This window comes from Myotis daubentonii, chromosome 16 (assembly GCF_963259705.1).
Source record: "Myotis daubentonii chromosome 16, mMyoDau2.1, whole genome shotgun sequence".
In the NCBI taxonomy this organism is placed as follows: domain Eukaryota; kingdom Metazoa; phylum Chordata; class Mammalia; order Chiroptera; family Vespertilionidae; genus Myotis; species Myotis daubentonii.
Genome location: NC_081855.1, coordinates 28845882 through 28862959, shown reverse-complemented (window position 1 = coordinate 28862959; position 17078 = coordinate 28845882). Strand labels below are relative to the sequence as shown.

The window sequence follows — 17078 nt, the reverse complement described above, 5'->3', positions numbered from 1 at the left end:
GGACTGGGTCCTGACACATGAATCCAGAGATTTGTGCTCATGGAACGTTAGAATTGACAAGGATACTCAAACCTCACACCCAGTCGGCCCGGGACCTCAGGGCTCACACTCCGTGGGAATTCAGGATAATGAGCGCTTCACTTCAGGCAAGATGTCAGAGGATGAAACTAGAGCCAAAATGCCTCACTGCCCTCGTGGTGCATGGAGCTCAGGACACCTGAGTGAGTGGCTGCCGGGTCCCTGTCACCAGTGAGATAAGATGTCTGCCTCCTGGACCTAAGGTGCCTTCTGAGTGAAATAGATATAATCATTTCTTTTCTCATATTCTAGAAGTTGTGAGAACAAAACCAGAGAGAGGTGAGAAAACGCTCGGGAAGGTGTTAAACAGTGTGAGGTACTGCTAATAGAATGGATGCAAATGCTTCCACTGCAGTGCATAACAACGCCCAGCAGAAAAATGGGTGCAGCAGGCGACCCTAGCTGACATCGATTCAACAGCCATTGAATGAGTGAGGGCCTACTGTGTGCCAAGCCTAAACCCTGTCCTCAAAGAACCTAGTATAAGGGGAGAGGAGGCCCAGTGTAGTTTGGAATACAGCTCCCTGATGCACACAGATTTTAGAGATGAAAACTTGGCCTGTATTTGTGAGAGTCCAGCTGGTGTTGCTCAGTGGTTGAGCATCGCCCCATGAACTAAGAGGTTACTGGTTTGATTCCTGGTCAGGGCACATGCCCGGGTTATGGGCTCCATCCCCAGTAGGGGACTTGTAGGAGGCAGCCCATTGATGATTCTTCTCTCTCATTGGTGTCTCTCTCTCTCTCTCTCTCTCTCTCTCTCTCTCTCTCCCTCCCTCCCTCCCCCTCCCACTACCTTCCTCTCTAAAATCAATTTAAAATAACATTTTTGAGAGTCAGGAATGGTGGGTTAGAAAGGAAAGACCATCTGAAGGGTTGGGCAAACTTTTTGACTCGAGGGCCACAATGGGTTCTTAAACTGGACCGGAGGGCCGGAACAAAAGCATGGATGGAGTGTTTGTGTGAACTAATATAAATTCAAAGTAAACATCATTACATAAAAGGGTACGGTCTTTTTTTTTTTTTTTTTTTTAGTTTTATTCATTTCAAACGGTTTGCCCACGGCTGATCTAGAGAATCATAGGAGGGAGAAATTGATTCTGACAGAGGCTTCTGGGAAAGAAAGCTTCCCCAGGGAAGTGGCATTTGAGCCCCTTGATGAAGCACCAAGTGTGTTCGGGAGAATAGGGCAGGAGCCAGCCTTCCAGAGAGGAAGCAGCCTGGGGGGACAGGGGTGCTGGGTGGCTTCCCAAATCCATGAGGTGGTCATTGTGCCTCGGATGGGATAGAGCCCCAAGGTCTCCTGTGGATGTTAAACCTCACCTGCCCGAGTTCTGCTGGGCCTCTTCAGAGCCCGGGCTGGCACAGCACTTGCCCCAAGTCCCTTCATTAGCAGGACACTGAGGTCTCAGCTCTGGGCAGAGAAAACTGGGGAACACTGAGTGCAAATTGTGGTTCCTGCCCTCAAGAAGCGTAAAATCTAGTTGAGGGAAACAACGAATGAACACGGGACTCGTGCAATCTATGTGGCTTCGGACGTTTTACACTCAGAAGACTATTTTCAAAACTGTCAGACAGGCAGGTTGGCCAAGTCCGGGTGCACAGTCTGCGCACTGCACGGAAGTGCCCAGCTGAGAGGATGACCGGGGCCATCTTTTTGCAATTCATCGGCCTGGAGAGAATGAATGCCTTCTTGCAACTCACACACAGACAATGCTTTTGCTCGCTGGGGCCAGAAGACAACTTTGAGAATGATAGGGAGTCAGAAATGAAGTACCACCGCTTGATTGAAAGGCTCAATGGGGAGCTTTCGTAAAGGAAGAGGTTGGAATCAGGCCTGCCAGGAGGCAGGATTGGAAGGTGGGAGGCAGGATGGTAGTCCAGATAAGCAGAACAGCTGGGGCTAAGATCCAGGGCCAGAGCAGCCTGGCGGGTTCTGTAGACGTGATGAGGCTTCGTACAGATCCGATGAAAATGAAGGAAGGAAAAATCAGCTGGGTTTGGTGGTAGGAGGCCAGAGGAGGTGGCAATGTACAAACCAGAAGAACAAAGTGCTCTGGGTCTGGCTAGCATGGCCAAACCTAAGCTCTGCAATTTACTCGCTGGTGGCCCTTGTGCCTCTGAGTCTAAGATTCCTCACCCATAAAAATGGAGAGCATTATGCTAAGTGAAATAAGCCAGTCATTGAAAGAAAAATACCACATGATCTCACTCATTTATGGATAATAAAGACTATTATAAACTGATGGGGGAAAAAAATAGATACAGAGGCAGAGCAGCATCGAACAGACTGTCAAACTACAGCGGGAAGGCTGGGGAGGGTTGGGGCGGGGGTGGGGGGGCGGGTAAGAGATCAACCGAAGGACTTGTATGCATGCATATAAGCATAACCAATGGACATAAGACACTGGGGAGTAGGGGAGGCCGGGGGTATGTCAAGGGAGGGGGGCGGGAGGAGACATATGTAATACTCTTTGTGATACTTCAAGCAATAAAACAAAATTTAAAAAAAAAAAAAAAACCAGAGGAACCCGGCTGGCATTGCTCAGTGGTTTGGTGTCGACCTCTGACCAAGAGGTCATGGTTGGATTCCCAGTCAGGGCACATGCCAGGGTTGCAGGCTCGACCCCGAGTAGAGGGTGTGTAGGAAGCAGCCAATCAGTGATTCTCTCTCATCAGCAATGTTTCTATCTCTCTCCCTCTCCCTTCCTCTCTGAAATCAATTTTTTTAATTAAAAAAAATAATAGAGAAGGAGCTTCCAGGAGGAAGAAGGTAACGGTGGTTGCTAATGTTCACTAAGTGCAGTGTTTGTGCCTTACAGGGACCAATCCATTTCATTATCACAATAGATAGATAGATAGATAGATAGATAGATAGATAGATAGATAGATAGATAGATGATAGAGATAGAGATAGATAGATGATAGATAGATAAATAGGCCTAATATGCAAATTGTCCCCCTGGGAGTTTGACCCAAAGACGGAGAGTTTGATCGCTTGCTATGATGTGCGCTGACCACCAGGGGGCAGTGCGGAACAAAGGAAGGCCCTAGCCGGCAGTCAGAAGGCCCTGATCGGCCCTGATCGCCGGCCAGGTCTAGGGACCCTAGTTCTCCTATAAGGTAGGAACTGTTTTCACGGACACCATTTTACAGAAGGGAAAACAGAGGTACAGGGAGGTCAAGCCCCTTGCCCAACATCACTCAACTAGTAACAGAGGAGAGAGCCTGGCACCAGAGCCCTCAGGCCTCGTCTCTCTGTCATGGTACATGGTACCTTACACAACCCATATCAGTAAGAAACACACAGCAGAGATGAATGAAAGTAACCAGTATTTACCCAGAAGAATTGAAAACAGACCTAAACGTGTACACCCATGTTCATGGCAGCACTATTCACAATAGCCCAAAGGTGGATACAGTCCAATTGCCCATCAATGGGTAAATGGATAAATAAAATGTGGTAACTCCATACAATGGAATATTATGTATTCATGAAAAGGAATGCAGTACTGTACATGCTGCCATGTAGAGAAACCTCAAAAACACTATGCTAAGTGAAAGAGCCTACATATGTAGCCCATAAAAGGCTATATATTGTCTGATTTCATTTCTATGAAATGTCTGGAATAAGTAAAATCTATAGAGGCAGAAAACAGATTTGTGGCTATGAGGGGCGGGGGGTTGGGGGAATAGGGAGCAACTGTTTAACAGGTATGGGGTTTTCTTTTGGGGTAATCAAAAGGTTTGGGTTCTGGCCTGAGTGGCTCAGTTGGTTGAGCATCGTCCAGTGCACCAAAGGATTGCCCATTCAATTCCCAGTCAGGGCACATGCCTGGGTTATGGGTTTGATCCCCAGTCAGGGAGAGTACAGAAGGCAACCGATCAATCTCTCTCTCTCTCTCTCTCTTTCTCTCTCTCTCTCTCTCTCTCTCTCTCTCTCTCTCTCTCTCTCCCTTTCTCTCTCTAAGTATGTCCTCAGGTGAGGATTTTTTAAAATATTTTGGAACTAGAGAGAGGTGGTAGTGTGGTGATTGTACAATGTTGTACATGCACTAAATGCCATGGAACTGTTCACTTTGAAATGGTTAACTTTGTGTTATGTGAATTTCACTTCAACCTGAAAATAATAAGTAACCATGGCTCAGAATAGGCAAGGTTAGGGATAGCGGCACCCACTTGCGTGGAGCTAACCCTTTTTAATAGGGAGGAAATTGTAGGTAAGGGGTTTGGAATTCAGGGAAAATGGTCAATCGGATAAAAGCTGCATTCGGTGATTTTTCCCAGCATCCCTTCATCTGCTGACGGGTGATTCATTCTCTGGAGCACTTGCAGTCACTGCAGTCCTCCTGGGGCACAAAGGTCAAACTGCTTGCCTGTCTCCTGAAGCCAGGGCAGGCCCCGTCACACATTCCAGTCCCTGGAACAATAGCTTTCTACAGGCATTAATTACCAAGCCTATTAACTAGCTAAAGCTACATTTTTTTAATTTCTTATGTTCCCCATCAATACTTCCCAGGCACTGTGCTAAGCACGTTATTGGCATTCTTTTATCTGATCCTCCCACAGTCTTCTGTGATGAAAACATGGATTGTCCCCAAGCACAGTGAGCCAAACAGAGAGGCTCGGAACCTTTGAGCAACTTGCCCCATAGCCTACTTTAAGTAAGTGGTAGAGCCAGGATTCAAACCCAGGTCACTCCGGCTGTTCAACACTACACCTTATTATACTCCGTCCTTCTGTCCCTGAAGCTTCAGAGTCCCTCCGCACACCAGAGTTACTCCGGGGCTGACGAGATCGCTCCTGGAGACATCCAGCAATACTTTCCCCCCAGCTTGTCTCCGTCCTTCTGGTGGTGGGAGAATAAGCTCCCCACCAAAGAGAAGTGAGCTTAGTCTCTCACCAGCGGTGTAAACGAGGGCTCCCTGCCTGAGAGCAGTTTGAACCAGGAGTAGGCAGCTCGGCCATGCCATTTCCAATTTTCTTTCCCAATCAGATATGGACAGAAGTCATTGGAGCCCAGAGCAATTGTTTTGTTTCCTGTAAATTTGGAAGGGGCAAACACTGTCAAACCATTTCATACTCTTGCTACAGAATTATTCAGAAGAGGAGTGTGTATGACAAAGATGCAAACCAATTATAAGGAGAAGCATGGCATCTGAGAGAACCCATTCCTTCCTGCGGTGTCTGAAAGCATGGAAATAACTGAGGATCTTTCAAATGCCATGCTGAGGCAGAGGATGAAAAGTGGATAATAAATCTTTTCAAGAGGAAGCTGGGCACTAACGAGGAGAGAGCGGCAGAAATGGCCAATTCCCAGAACTCAGACAGCTTAACATTCACTCAAGTGGACACAACCCAGGTTTCCTAGAAAATCCAGCATTGGGGAGAATTGATGACACTAAGAAAGATAAAATGGTTGTAGAATTTGATGGAAAAGAGGAGAAATCTGGTGACTCTGGGCACCAGAAACCTCAAGAAATAATTAGTGCCACACACACACACTTCTGTGGATGGCTACATCATGGGTTAGTTAAAAAATTGAGCAGCATGTAAAAAGGAAGGAACTCTTACCATTTGCAACGTCATGGATGGATCTGGAGAGCATTATGCTAAGTGAAATAAGCCAGTCAATAAAGGAAAAATACCACATGATCTCACTCATTCATGGACAATAGAGACCATTATAAACTTTTGAACAATAATAGATACAGAGGCAGAGCTGCCTCAAACAGATTGTCAAACTGCAGCTGGAAGGCCGGGGAGGGTTGGGGGGCAGGGGGTAGGGGGGTAAGAGATCAACTAAAGGACTTGTATGCATGCATATAAGCATAACCAATGGACATAAGACACTGGGTGATAGGGGAGGCTAGGGGACTGTCTAGGGCGGGGGGATAAAATGGATACATATGTAATACCCTTTGTAATACTTTAAGCAATAAAAAAAAAAAATTGAGCAGCACTGGGGGGTAGGGGAGGCCAGGAGATTGTCAAGGGCGGGGGGGGAAAAAAAGGAGACATATGTAATACTCTTTGTAATGCTTTAAGCAATAAAAAAAGGAGACATATGTAATACTCTTTGTAATACTTTAAGCAATAAAAAAAAAATTGAGCAGGAATGATTCTAGACGTTCTGACTAGAGATTGGCCACTTTCTAAGGGAACTTCAATTATCAGTAGAAGAAAAAGAGTGTGGGCTTTGAGCATGGGTGCCATCCCAGAACTCCATCTTACTGGTCACATGACCTGGGCCTGGCACTTCACCTCTATGAGCCTCAGTCTTCTCATCTAAGAAGGCAGGGTACCCAAAGCACTGAATCAAATGCATGTAAGCACTCCTGTGTCCATTGAAGCGTTATCTACAATAGCCAAGATATGGAAGCAATCCAAGTGCCCATCAATAGACAAGTGGATAAAAAGGTGGTGGCATATATATGTAAAGGAATATTACTTGGCCATAAAAAATGAAATCTTAACCATTTGCAACAGCATGGATGGACCTAGAGGGTATTATGCTAAGGGAAGTAAGTGAGCCAGAGAAAAACAAATACCATATGATTTCACTGACATATGGAATCTAGAAAACAAAATAAATGACAAACAAAATTGATGCAGACTCATAGATACAGAGAACAAACTGATGGTTGCCAAAGGGGAGGAGGTTTAGGGGACTGAGTGAAGATTAAGAACTACAAATAGGTAGTTACAAAATAGTCACATCTAGTCAATAATATGTATGGTGGCAGGGGGGTACTGGAAATAGCAGGGAACACTTTTTAAAGTATATTATTATCTAACTACTATGCTGTACACCTGAAACTAATGCAAAATCATATTGAATGTAAACTGTAATTTTAAAAAATTTAAACATTTTAAAAGAAGGCAAGGTATCATCTTTATTCTCTTAAAAACATTTTTTTCACCAAGACTACATGAAGCAGAGGGTGAAACGCGTGGTGAGGCTGTCTGCATTTTCAGTCCTCCACTCTGGGTCGCCTCTGCATTAACAGACATGTCTTTCTTCCTTTCTTCACGTGACCTTGTTCTTCTTCATATGCCATTTGGAAAGTCTTATGTTGTTGCACCTGTGGGTTGCCTCGCTCCTCCAGATTATTAGTAAATTGATGGCTCCCAGCTGTGCAGCTTTCACTTCTTTGAGCCACAGTGTCTTGTTATGTAAATCAGGGAGAGTGAATACTAAATGATGTCTCACTATCATGATTTTGAGAGAATTGGGGGAATGAACGTATGAAAATGCCTAGCATATTATTTTTATTATTTTTTAAGGTATTACATATGTGTCTTTATCCTACCATAACCCCCCCCCCCGCCCCCGACCTCCCCAACTCATGCCCTCACCCCCCTGTTGTCTGTGTCCATTAGTCAGGTTTATATGTATGCATACAAGTTCTTTGGTTGATCTCTCCCTCTTACCCCCACCCTCCCCTACCTTCCCTCTGGGGTGTGACAGTCTGATCAATGCTTCTCTGTCTCTAATGCCGAGCATATTTTTAAAATGCCTATAAATAATGCTGTTTCCATCTTTTCCTAAGAATGGAACCCCAAAAGAGAAGGGACATCTCCTCCCACATACTAGTAGATATTTTTCTCCATTTCAGGGCAAATGAGGCACACATGTGGGACATCATCAATAGGTATAGATGAGGGGGTATCTAGCCGGTGACTGGGAGGAGTAAGGTTAATTAAAGCTAGCTACTATATTACTCACCCCCCAAGTCCCCACATTTTCAAAAATCACGCACTCCTTGGATAGAAGAAGTAGCCATAGTTAATCTTCACTCAGTCTTGCATCATAAGGACAATTACAGCCTCTACCAACAATTCCTTGCTCAGGGTCCCACAGTGAATGGGGGATAGCCAGGATTCATACCCGGGAACTTGACTTCAGAGTGAGGTGTTCAAGCCCTACACGATAGCCTCCCAATACCACCATCAGCTCATCATTCCTAGCTCCCCAAAGACCTGGCTCAGTTTCCCATTCTTGCCGTGAATTACATGATGCTACCTGATCTCTTATAGTCAATGCCCTACCTGATCTCAAAAAGCCAGACCAGAAGACCTCCGATGGAGGCCTGGGGAAAGAACGCCTAAGGCAGAAGTGTGTGCCAGAGTGACACATGTAGGGCACAAAGTGGGCCTGCTGAGGCCAGGGAGGGGCTGGGGCAGGGGTGTTGGTGGAGAGGGCCTGTGGTGAGCTGGCACAGCCATGGCATACTCAGCCCCAGGGCGCCTTATGTGCCCTGCCAGCTCAGCCTGGTTCAGTGACCCTGAGTGGGGGCCGTGAAGGATTAAGAAAAGACAGACAAGAGAATGAAAGCTGTGTCTCGGTGGGCGCTGCCCTCTCTGATGGAGAGACAGCGCTAGCGCCCACAGGCCGTGTCTTTATTTTATAGCAGATGCCATGAGGGAAAGTAAAGGCGTGATCAAGATGTTTACAACATTCTTGTGGGTTTCAATCCTACTCAACTACATGCACCTGAACTCTATCAAGCCCACATCACTCAGGCACGTGGGGCCATGTGTTTGGACCATAGGTTCAAGCTTACAACTATAGCTGTTGGCTATTATTAGCTCTGCCCTCCAAGCTGGGTCTTGCACGTGGCTTTGCCACGAGAGGACTGTGCCCTCTCATTAGTCCAAGGCTTGAACCTGTCCAAACACTGTAGTCACTGGAAACTGCCAGAGGCCGGGGCCCAGAATAGGCATTTGAGAAAGTAAAATTCTCCAACCCACTTCGCACACTGTCCCCAAAGAGTCCCTTTATCTTTCCGCCTGGCGCAAATTCTGATAAGAAATCCACTAATTGTTTATTGTTTCTCAGAGAAAATGTCATCTAGGAGCTTGTGTCTCAGGAAAGCCTGAGCTAAAAACACCAGCAGAACTCCTAGACTCTGAGGCCCCTTGGATATCAGAGCTGCATGATAAAATCTGCAGTTACCGCATATGCCAGGCCCTGGGAGGAGTACTTGATATATATTCATCTAATTCTCACAACCACCATTCCTGCAAAGTAAGTAATATCATCCTGAGCTTTATGGCTCAACAACCTCAGGATCGGGAAGATTAATTAACTTGCCTAAGGCAACCAGTTGGTGTCCACGCTGGGGGGGTCAAGGCCATGTACCTCTAAGCCCCTTCCTCTGTGGCAGGGTCAGCCTGCTGCCAATTTTTGTAAATAAAGTTTCACTGGAACACAGCCACCTTGGCTTGTTCTGTGCCCACTAAGGGTGCCGCAAGGCCAAGTTGAGCAGTCGCCACGGAGACCATCTGCCCTGCAAAACCTAAAATATTTTTACTCCCTGGGTGCGTTCAGGAAAAGTTTACAGACTCCTGCCTTAGACTTTGCTGCTTTGGAGAACTTACCATTCAACCTTTATTTTTTAAGATTATCCAAGTGATACCCAGACATGTGAAGTGATTTCTCTGTGGCCACACTAGCTCTCTCTCCTCTTACCTCACTGTTTTCATTCAATAAAGATTTACAGTCTTCACTGTGCTGTTCACTCTGAGGAACAGAAATTGGTTCCATCCCCAAGGAACTACAACTATAGTTGCAAACACAGATGTACACACTAGGAAAAAATGTTGAACGCAGGTTTATATACACTGCACACCGCCCCCACGCATCTCTCCAGGCCACCTCCCCCCACCCTCTGTGCCCCTCGCCGCCTTCCCTCTGTTCCCCAGCAGGTTGTGAAAGGTTGCGGGAGCCAGAAAACAAACCCTAGCATCAGAAGCCAGGAAATCAAGACAACTGGGCACAGGTTGGAGAGTCGGTGTGAGCGGGTCAGGTGAGTGGCTCAGGATAAAGGCTGCGAAGCCTGTCGGGGTGGACTCGGAAGTGTGGGACCGAAGCAGGCATCCTGAGTCAGGGGTCTGACAGCTGTGCTGCCCTCACTATGAAGGTGATGCTTCAGCTCCACTTTTTACAGGACACTCCTTTTTCCGGGACAGGGATAGAGAAAGCTCAGGGCACAGCATCCTCTTGCTTGGTTGTGGTTTCCAGGTGCCTTATCTGATGTGAAAGGCCTGCCTGGGTTTCTCCCTGTAGACTAGAGAGCTGAGGTCATTTAGAATGATAATAGAAACTGCCAAGATGCCCCCAGCACTTGTGCTGGGGCAGGGCCAGCCCCTAGTGCGGAAGCAGAAGCCATCCAGTAGCAACCTGAGTGTCTGTAATGAGTATTTCTGCAAGGAGTAATTCTAAATGACCATATACTTGAACCCAGAAATTCCAATTCGAAATTTTGTTCTGGAGAAACACTTATGCACGTGCACAAATATGAACAAGGATACTCACTGCAGATGTTCAGTGAGCCCAATCATGGACTCCTGTGCCACTGAGCCCGTGCATGGCCCTTGAATCTCTGCCAATGAATGCAATGTTCCTGGTAGCAAATCTGAACAGACCAAAATTGGCCTACGAGAGTAAACCTGTTCACCACATCAGCTGTAAGACACATGTGCCGTATGATTAAGGATGGCCCTGTCCAAAGAAACCTCCCCACCTCAGTCCTTGACCTCTAGATAAATATCCCCGCGCTCCTCCTAAGTGCAGACACCCAGGGAACAGTCCCCGTCCTGGATCGGACCTATGCTTCTAATACAAAATAGAGCTCACTACAAGGTTCCTTGGTCAATCCTCACTCTTTGGAAGAGGGTCATGTCTCCCTTCGGGTGTGGCTGCACAGGTGTAATGTTCCAGCTCTGTTGTTTGGCTTGTCCCAACATCCCTCCTGGACCAGATGGGTCAGTTCACCTTTGGTTGTCAATCAAAAGCAATGGCTTCTCTCTCCTTTTCAACTAGAAATGGAGTTTATCCAAGGGAATCTCTTTGATGCAAATAGCAATGCTATGTACATGTAACTCCAAAGGTTCCTTCATATTAGAATAGTTTCTATCCAATGAATAATGTTCTGTCAGGTCTGTTCATGGCCCATTGGCTGGCATGGGCTGGCCCCAGTATCATAAGGCTGAGTCTCTCTTTGCCTTGAACAATGTCTACAGCAGATAAGGTGTGGAGAGAGGCTACAGTGTTTGGACAGGTTCAAGCCTTGGACTAATGAGAGGGCACAGTCCTCTCATGGCCACGTGCAAATCCCAGCTTGGAGGACAGAGCCCTCCCAGCACAATTATAGCCAACAGCTATAGTTGTAAGCTTGAACCTATGGTCCAAACACATGGCCCCACGTGCCTGAGTGATGTGGGCTTGATAGAGTTCAGGTGCATGTAATTGAGTAGGATTGAAACTCATGAGAATGTTGTAAACATCTTGACCAAGCCCTTACTTTGCCTCATGGAATCTGGCTATAAAATAAAGACACTGCTTGTAGTCCATGGCGCTGTCGCTAGCTATCCATCAGAAAGGGCAGTGTCCCACCCAGACCCAGCTTTCTTCTCTCATCTTTCTTTTCTAAATCCTTCACCGCCCCCTCTCAGGTTCACCCTTGGCTGTGCTGGTGCGGCACAATAAGGAATTAAGGAATGGAGGATGCGTCCTCTAAATCACAGAGCAAGCACACAGGGACTTGGGAAGCTGACACTCACCTCTTCTGTTTCCTAGGGAAAAGAGTACATGATGATTGTGTCCTTCATGGGACACAGTCATCCAAAAAGTCTATGCACCATCTCCCCGCTGACCCCTGGGTCCCTTGTGCATTCCTCAATATTACAGCATTTACAGCCTTGTTCTGTTGCTGTGTTTTCACTTATCTGTGAACTTCCTGAGAGTAAGGGTGAGTCCATATTGTCATTTCTTTGCCTAAGCATTTGTCACAGTGACTGAAACTCTATAGCTACTCAGTAAATCTTATGGCACTAATGAATGCTTAGTGTGCCTACCCTTGACTGTATAACTGTTCTGTGTCAGGCCCTGTGCTGAGGTCTTTACATACTTCATATACTTCAATCCTCACAACAACGCTATGAAGTTGAAGTTATTATGCATATTTTACTGCTGGTGAAACTAGGAGTAAATGAAGTTAAATGAATCCCCTAAAATCAAATGGCTTTTAAGTGGCAGACTCAGAAATAATGCCAAGCTCGGCCTAACTCTGAAGCCCACTACTCTGACCCATTGCTCTGAATTACCCATTATCCATTCTCACCTGCCTCCAACCAAAGTCAGGTCCACAGCTCACGGGGTAATGAACTGTCATATAATTGTCTTATAGTGAAAAGCATGACTACACTTTCCGTATGTAAAATATACTGTATCTAAAAATGGGATTTAAAAAAATGTAAACAGACTCATAGACACAGAGAGCAAACTGGTGGTTGCCAGAGGGGAGGAAGGTTGAGGGGGTGAAAGAGACGAAGGGATTAAGAAGTACAAATTGGTAGTTATAAAATAGTCACGGGATGTAAGTAAAGCTTAGGGAATATACTCAGTAATATTGCGATAACTGTGAATGGTGCCAGTTAGAATACTGGAAATATCTGGGGGAACACTATGCAAAGTATATGACTGTCTACCACTACGCTGTACACCTGAAACCAGTACAAAATAAAATTGTAAGTAAAAATAAATAAATAAACAATAAAAATAGGATGTTTCCAGGATTACAAATGATGCTAAGATGAATATTCACTGGCAAGAAGAGTATTTATAATATATTACGTGGAAAAATAGCAATTTTAAAAGCAATATGCCCGGTACATATCTTCTTGCACCAAGCTCCCATTTCCCTGCCACTGTCTCCCTCACAAGGCTAATTTATTTCTGAAAAATCACTGTTAAGTAAACAACAAATGCACAAATATGCAAAGAAAGATAAGAAGCTAGAAGGCAAAATTTTAAAAAAAAGGTTACCACACTAAGATCCTCAGGCAAAATCTGACCCCCTGCCTGTGTTTTGTCAATAAAATTTTATTGGAACACAGCCCTTCCCATTCCTTTACGTGTTGTCGTTGGCTGCTTCTGCACTACAACAGCACAGGTGAGCAGTTGCCAAAGAGACTGTCTGGCCTGAGAAGCTGACAATTTTACTAGGTGATTCTTTACAGAAAAAGTTTGCTGACCTGCTGATGTAAACCTCTAAGTATACGTACCCCCACCCTCACCCCAGGTGATGCTCATCAACAGTGACCGTCAACCCATCGAAGCTGCAGAGGTGGCCCTGAAGGTCACAAGTCTACACAGTCCCTCCCTCCAACCCCAGCAGGGGAGATGCACACACACCCAGATCCACTCCCACATGGTAACATTCAGACAGTGGCCTCACATTGAATGTTGGTAGTTTTCTTTCTTTCATTTTAATAAGAGAAAAACACAAACCACTAAACTACAAGTAAAGGTCAATGAGACAGTGAAACGAGGGTGACGGGTCAAGTCACAAGAGAAATGCTGTCAGAGCCATCTGCGGGGTTCCGACCAATCAAACAGGGCGGATGGGGAGCCATGGGACAGCTGAAGGGCTGGAAAAGGTCAGGGAGGACTAGGCGGATGATATTAAAAAGGAAATAAGGGAATCGGGGCAGGCAGAGTATTCATAAGCGGGGCAGGAGAGACAGATGGACTGTCACGAAGGGTAAATTGCTCTGAGAGACGATGAGAAATGTGCCAAGAGCCGAGAGAAAATCAAATCCTGGACCCACCGCACGAGGTGGGGAAGGAATAATAAAGACAAGTCTGCAAGCAAAATGATGTACAAATGGTATTTTTCCCCCCAGAAATAGACTAATAAAATGCAGATGAAGCCCATCAAATTGAAAAATGCTTTTCATCACTGGAAACACCGCAGAAGCCAGTTAGGAAGGGCTTTGGATTCTGGCCCCATCGCTTACTAGAACACCCATATCAAAATACATTTTACTGAGAAGTTCTACAACTGATCAGGCTGGCTTAGCGTGCTCACTAAAGGCACCAGAATCTTGACTGGCCCTGATATTTATATCAAGGAGAATATTCAGAATATCTACTGACAGCTATGGCACGGGTTCCAGCCAATCAGAACATGCCTGCTGGTGAGCCATAGAGGTATGTCCCAGCTGAGTGTGAACCCTGATAGGCACAGAACTGCCCAGGTGGGTTTGTGAAGAGTGGCTGGAGCCTCGCTCTGGAATAAGAATACTTCCTATGTCCGGGTGTAGCAAGTGGAGTGGAAGGAGACATGAATTTGATACCATGTCTACGCTTCCTTCTCAGGAAGGGCTGGTGATCACGCTCAGTGCTGGCCTGGAATGGATCCTTCTTCCTTCGGGTTTTGGATATCTCCTCCATCCTTTCCCAAGTTGGCCTCTTACTAAGGGGCCTAATTACTGATCTCACCTGCTCAAAGAGAAGCCCCTAATGATTTAGTTATTTTTAATCGATTTCAGTGGAAAGTCAGCCTTTCTTCTAATGCAGTGCCTCTCAACCTTGGCTGCACATTAGAATCACCTGGGAATCTTTTTAAAATCCTGATTTCTGGGCCTCATCCTCCAGAAATTCTGTTTCTTTGTTACTAATGTTGTGGCCTCACCCCATAACAAAGAACGTTTTCGGAGGATGAGGCCCAGAAATCAGGATTTTTAAAAAGATTCCCAGGTGATTCTAATGTGCAGCCAAGGTTGAGAACCACTGCCCTAAGGACTTAGTTCTTTTTAATCGATTTCAATGGAAAGCCAGCCTTTCTTCTAATGTAATCTGAAAAGCACAAAACGTTGGCTATCTGTGTGTGTTCCTATCAATGAGAAACCTTCATATTTCTTCTGATTTTTTCGGCAGTCCCCACCCTGTAACAAAAGAAGAGAGTTTTCATTGCCTCGAATGGGAAGAAACATTTGCTAGTTGAGATCTGAGCTGACAGTGGATAGAAGGTATGTCACTTTACCTTTCTGGGGCTCCGTTTCCTCACCTATCATTGTAATTGAATGAAGAAATTACTTTAGCAGCCATACATGTTTGAGCCTGATAAAAACTTTTTTAATTAAAAAATACCCACCCACCCCCAAAGAATGCCTGTGTCCCTCACTTTATTTGTAAGAAAAAAAACAATCAAACAAAACAAAAATGTAGTTTTAAGTCAATGTAGTAGGATGGGGGGGAAAGCCACAGTCTGGAAGCCAAGTCCAGAGGCCCAGGCTTAAGTCTCCCTTCTGATGTTAACTGGCCACGTACCCTTGAAATGACTATGCCCCCAAATCCCAGCTTTAACCATCTGTCAAATGGAAAGTTCAACTCTGGAACAATGTTTTCTCCGGGGCTCCAATGAGAGGCTGCAGAGGCTGCCTACAGAGAATGAGGCTAACCATTGGGGTCCTGTCCTCTCCCCATCGGCAATCCACCTCTACCTGAACGATTTGCCATCACCTGTTTTATATAGCTTGTGGTCATATCATATTTCAGGTGATAAAAGGGGCCCATTATTTAAGGAGATGAAATGTTATTTAAAAAAACCATTAATATCCTATGCTTCTATTACTTGAGAGATTTTTTTTTAATCATTTTTGTCTGATAAAAACGTAATAGTGGAGGTTAAAATCCAAAGAAGACAGCAGGGAAAATATGGATGACTATGGTAGGTTAATTAATGCTAAATTATTAAAATATTGTATTTAATGGAGAATAATGAAAGCTGATAAAAGTTTTCTCGCTTCATAATAGGAATAAATACCTGGGGGTTGTTGGGTTGATCCTACTTGTAATAAACTGCCTGTGCACCATATCTTTTTGGAAGTGTTTATTCTGAAATCCATGTTACCTTGTTTTTTTGTCTGCAACTCTGGGCAGGTCCACCAGAAAGCAAATAGCTTGCCTAAAAAGGCAGAGTATTCATTTCCTGCTATAACAAATTACCACCAATTTGGTGGCTTAAAAGAATGCAGATTTATTTTTATATATATTTTTTTATTGATTTCAGAGAGGAAGGGAGAGGCAGAGAGAGATAGAAACATCAATGATGAGAGGGAATCATTGATTGGCTGCCTCCTGCATGCCTCCTCCAGGGAATGAGCCCGCAACCAGGGTATGTGCCCTTGACCAGAATCAAACCTGGGACCCTTCAGTCCATAGGCCGATACTCTATCCCCTGAGCTGTGGAAAACAGCTACAGCGTTTGGACAGGCTCAAGCCTCAGACTAATGAGAGGGCACTGTCCTCTTGTGGCAAAGCCACGTGCAAGTCCCAGCTTGGAGGGCAAAACCCTCCCAGCACAATTGTAGCCAGAGGCTATGGTTGTAAGCTTGACCTTATGGTCCGAACCTGTGGTCCCAGGTGACTGAGTGATGTGGGCTGCGGGAGGTGCAGCAAGTGCTGTCAAAACAAAGTTTGATCAGGTGCATGTAATTGAGTAGATTGGAAACCCGCGAGAACATTGTGAACATCTTGACCACGCCCTTACTTTGCCTCGTGGGATCTGGCTATAAAATAAAGACTCGGCTTGCAGGCTGCGGCGCTGTCTCTCCATCCAAGAGCGGCATCCCATCTAGCTCCAGCTTTATTCTCTTGTCTGTCTGCTTTAATCCTTCACCACCCTCTCTCAGGTTCACCCCTGGTGGTGCTGAGCAGGGCACACTGAGCCAAACCCGCTAGGGCAAGAATGTAGATTTATTATCTTGCAGTTCTGGAGGTTAGAAGTCTTAAAAAGTCTCATCTGGTTAAAATCAAGATTTTTTTTCTGGAGGCTCTTGGGGAGAATCTGTTCCTTTGCCCTTTCTGGCTTCTAGAGGTTGCCTGCATTCCTTGGCTCATAGCCCCTTCCATCCTCAAAGCTAACAGTGGCCATTGTCAGTCTGATCCTGCTCTCCTACCTTCCTCTTTCCCTTATAGGGACATTGTGATTATATTGAGTTCACCCAGTAATCCAGGATAAATTCCCCCTCCAAGGTCAGCTGACTGGCAACCTTAATTCCCCTTTCCCATGGAACACGACATAGTCACAGGTTCTGGAAATCAGAACATGAACACCTTCGGGGGTGGGAGAGTACACAGCCCTCTGCCTATCACAGGTGATTCACCTGAAAGGCGGTCTCGGGAGCTTCCACAGCAGGAGGTGGGTGGG

The 17078-nt window shown here is 45.6% G+C and overlaps 1 protein-coding gene and 1 long non-coding RNA gene across 2 annotated transcripts in view; both read left to right on the top strand.

The window, feature by feature from the left end:
• CA10 (carbonic anhydrase 10) overlaps nucleotides 1–17078 on the top strand; it is a 406232-nt gene that overhangs the window by 371401 nt on the left and 17753 nt on the right. The gene's annotated exons all lie outside the window — the stretch shown is intronic.
• LOC132218000 (uncharacterized) lies at nucleotides 14485–16524 on the top strand. Its single transcript, XR_009449071.1, has 2 exons — nucleotides 14485–14545; nucleotides 16345–16524. It is a non-coding gene; the product is annotated as an uncharacterized LOC132218000 (long non-coding RNA).